Below are 4,589 nucleotides of genomic sequence, written 5' to 3' on the forward strand. Positions count from 1 at the left end.
CTAGCTACCAGCCGTACAAAATGGATCATTGATAAGTATAGAACTTACCCCTCATGTGTCGTGTGAGACGACGCTGAAAACAGATGACTGTGGTCTCCGGAAAATACGTATGAAGGAGGTCGAAAAGCTCTCTCTCCAAAGGCAACGAGTGAAAATGAGGTGATTTTAGCCTACCTTGGGTATCTATACTCGAACTTCCCGAACCATTTTTCTTGTTAGACTCAAAAAATTCTCCAATCGGATTCCTATAGCTCATTCTGCAAGAATTTTGCAAAAGTAGGTCTAGTCGCCTAATTTAGGCTTCCCGCTTCTATCTATCGATTTGATTGAGTTTTTTTTTGCTTGTCCTCCTTGTCTTTTAGATCACCACCATGTCTTCGGTTTTTCCATCTGAGCTCCATTGCTATTTATTATTAATTTTTGATCTGTTTATTGAAAAAATCAAAGAAAATAACCAAATGCACTAAAAAAACAAAGTGAAAATCCAATAGTTAAGAAAATCATTGAAAAACACACCTTAATTGTTTTTTAATAAATTTCTCCATTTTTAAGTCTCAATATCAAGAAAAATAACCAAAAAGGACTATTTTTGGATGATTTTTTTATAGTATATACACTATTTACACTCATCGGGGAGATATAATCACTTAAATTTTCCCTGTTGATGATTTATAAGAGCATTATTAGGTATTTTGTAGAAAATCACACGTTAACATCAAACTTTTTTCCCCTCTTCAAACATTGCCCTTAATTACTTAGTACTCTAGCTTCCACTCCTCAATGATGGCGTACTCCGTGACGGCTGTGTGCATGGGTTGAACAATTGTGTCTATGCATAGCCTTGGTTGGCTCTACCATGCTTTGAAGATCATTGTAGCTCGAACCATTATGTTGTGCAAGAGTTGGGTCTTGAGTAATTAACTCAAGGGTTTCTGATATCGAGGCCTTCTAATGCTGTCTTCCAAAGAGAAAATCTTGTAGCTTGTGTGCTCTTTTCTTGATTGTGCCATCAAGATGCTTTAGCACACTGATTTCGTGAGATTTTGGTATCAATAATGCCTGTTGTCGAGCTTTTACTCACCATTGATATCTTGGTTTGTGTTGGTCAGAATGGTGTGGTTGAGGTTTTTGAGACTTAACTCTCCGTTGCTTCATTGATTTCCAGTTTTTCAAAGAAGATAAGTGCTTCTTTTTCTTCCAAATCCATTTTATGTTAGGTTCCTTGCTCAGAGATGCTCGTCTCTGTGTTTTGACCTCTAGACGCGTCTTTGGTATTGTCGATGATGTTTGGGGCACCCAGATTTGAATTGTCTTGTCCTTCAAGTGTGCTTTCGGTACCCAAATTTCCCTGACTCCTTGCATGCTACTTGTAGCATTTCCTTGTCTCGATAGGACAGAGAGGATTGATTCCTTTGTGGTTTGTTATTGTTGGGGTATAAAGCCCAATGTGGTCGCCCAGGTAAGTGGGTGGGCCGCCAGGTATGTACACATATTCTTTTGTAAAAACCTAATAAGAACTCACTATGCTCTACACATTACAGTAGAGCGAGTTCACCATATCGTCGTGCTCTTCTTCTCGCACTCTTTCTCGTGTCGCACTTCCGCTCGTACTCCTTCAACTGGTATCAGAGCTCAGATCGAGGATCGTGGCAGCATTTGCAGGTAGCCATAGTCACCTGCTCAGATTGGAGTTAGATTCGACAGGAGAAGACACGGCCACCATTCGGAGGTCATCTCGGCCACCGTTCATCTTCGACAAAGTTTTGCACAGGCCATTTTCGACTACGTGGTCTCGGTGGGTGCAGATCCGACTCTGCAAATTTGGGTTTTCGGCCTACGACTGTAAGTGCTGAGGATATCGGCACTCCCATAGTGCTGATTTGTGGTTTTCTACACATCGAAGGACGGCTCACAGTTCTTGGAGGCGTGTCACATACGACACGGGCGCATCTACACACAGATTGTAGGCGACATCCACTAGTTCATCAGGTAGCTTGTGTTTGCTGATTGATATTCCAGATTTCATCCTGACATTGCAAGTACCTCCACATGGGATGTATTGTCAGAGATGATGTATGTCTGTTGAGGGTTTGCTGGCTGTGAGTCACGCAGCAAACAACCGCCGCAGCGGTTACAGCATATAGTGGAAAATTTGTGGATGTATGACTTTGTGGGAAGTCTATGTACTGTCAGATTTACTGCAGCCTTTGTTGAGGGTCGAGTGAGGTTTTACTGAGCTGGGGGATTCGCGAATGTTGAGATCCTTTCGGTGATACAGGTCTTGGAGCGAGCCCTCGAGCACCCTTAGATAGGTAGCTAGTATTTACTGCCGTTGAGGCATTGTCACAATCTATGCTTATAGGACAGTGACAGGGCAGTGAGAGACAGTACAGGTGCATGACAGATTTACCCACAGCTTACAGTGTTAGAGAGACAGTGTTTTTTTGAGCTGTCTTTTGGTCTGTTTTTGAGTACACCAGAGCCATTTTACAAAGGAGACTCTATCGAAATTATGCAGAATCTGAAGTTTTTTTGGTTCATTTGACAGGTTGATATTGGTTAAGAGGTCACTTTACAGGGGAAACTTTGCTGAATTTTTCCGAGGAAAGTAAACTACTGTGAAGCGTAGATCACAGGACACTGCTCTTTACAATATAAAGAAGCTGGATGGAACTAATTTCCCATTGTAGAATAAGCAGATTTGGCACATGTTGGTACAAAAGAAGCAGATAAAACCTATAAAGCTCAAGGGGATAAAACCAGAAGATATGGACGAAGATGAATGGAGCGAAATGGATGAATTGGCACTTTCTACCATTATGCTGACTTTGGCAGAAAGCGTTTACTTCAATGTAGCACACGAGATGTCGGCTTATGAAGCATGGACAAAGCTGAGTGATCTTTATGAGAAGCAGAGTGCAGCTTCACAGGTATACTTGCTTAAGAAGCTTGTTGACTTGAAGATGAAAGAAGGGACACCTATGTCCAATCATCTGAATGAATTCAACACCATCTACAGTCAGTTGTCAGCACAAGGTGTCAAGTTTGATGAACCTGTTAGAGCTATGTTACTATTCATCACATTACCGGAAAGTTGGGACACTTTTCGCACAACTTTGAGTAATTCTGCACCTCCAAATGGTTTCACCAGAGCAAGTGTAGAAGGCAATCTGCTTACTGAAGAAACCAACAAAAAGACAATGGACAAATGCAAAGGAACAGCTTTAGTTGTCAGGGGAAGGACCAAAGAAAAGTACAAAGGTGGAAATAGGAATCAGTCTCCTAGCAAATCCCGCAGTGCTAAAGGCAAGAGTGACATAGAATTCTACCATTGTGGCAAGAAGGGTCACATGAAAAGAAACTGCAGAGAATGGAAAGCAGAAAAAGGCAAAGAGAAGTCTGAAGACCATGGTGAGAAGAACGAGTCCTCAATGAAGATTCAAGAAATAAATGTGACAAACACTGTTACAGAGGATGACAGTCTAGTTTCAGGAGACATCTACTTCTTGAAGAACACAATGGATTCAGCTCTTCTTACAGTGATAGCCGTTTTTTCGGCTCTTTGTAATTACCACAGTGAGTTACCTCACCCTACCAAAATCACCCAAACACTGTGGCTATCCCTACCATTTCACTGTACATAGGCGTGCGTGAGTCACGGGACTTTTCCCATATCTTCTTCAAAAACCCTCAATTAGCTAGTCATTGGGCTAGTTGAGCCAAAATAATAAAAATAAATTAAAAAAATAAAAAATATAAGTATATTATGGCCCATGCATATGTAAATATTTCTTTGTATATAAGGCCTAAATAAAAGATTTTTTCATAATTATTTTGGTATTTATTTAAATATTTCTACCTATGTGTGTGTTATTTATGCTCTGTACATTGCCTCACCATTACCACAATTTTTTCTTACCATTTTTCATACTCTTTATTCCATATAGAAATATTTTCATGTAAGCTTCTCTTATATTTTGTGTAACTCCATCCCAACAAAAATCCAAAAAAACTAGTTCTATTTATGTGTATATTTTTTTCACTATTGTGATTTTTTCCTTCCTACATATATTCTCTATTACTCTCATAAATTAGACCACCAAAAATATTCATCTTTTTATGGTAGACTTATAATAAGAGAGATTTATTTTGACCCCTTTATATTTTTCCACCTATATTATTTATATTTGACATGTACATATTTTTTAGACCCCTCAATATTTGATTTTCTTAGTTGCACTATTCACTTATATCCTAATCTCAACAATATCTTCAATTATAGACCTACCAAATAAGGTCAAGGGTAGGTGGCATGCATACATGCACTATGGAGGGCTCACTCTTGGAGGTATTCAAAAGAATCATCCAAAGAAGGACCCCACAAGGACCTTGCAGTGGAAAAAAACGGTCGGTTTTGCTGAATTTTTAAAGTTCACTTGCTCTCCGAATTTGAAAAGGTGATACAAACAAAAGTTGTAGCTCGTGGGCTGAACTTTTGCCTCAAATTTTTTCATATTTTTTTGAGCTACGAGCTGTGAGCTATGATTTTATTAGTGGACCCCATTTTTCTCATGCTATGCAGCTACACT

The sequence above is a fragment of the Adiantum capillus-veneris genome, chromosome 22 (genome assembly GCF_014529385.1).
Source record: "Adiantum capillus-veneris isolate H3 chromosome 22, ASM1452938v2, whole genome shotgun sequence".
Classification (NCBI taxonomy): Eukaryota; Viridiplantae; Streptophyta; class Polypodiopsida; order Polypodiales; family Pteridaceae; genus Adiantum; species Adiantum capillus-veneris.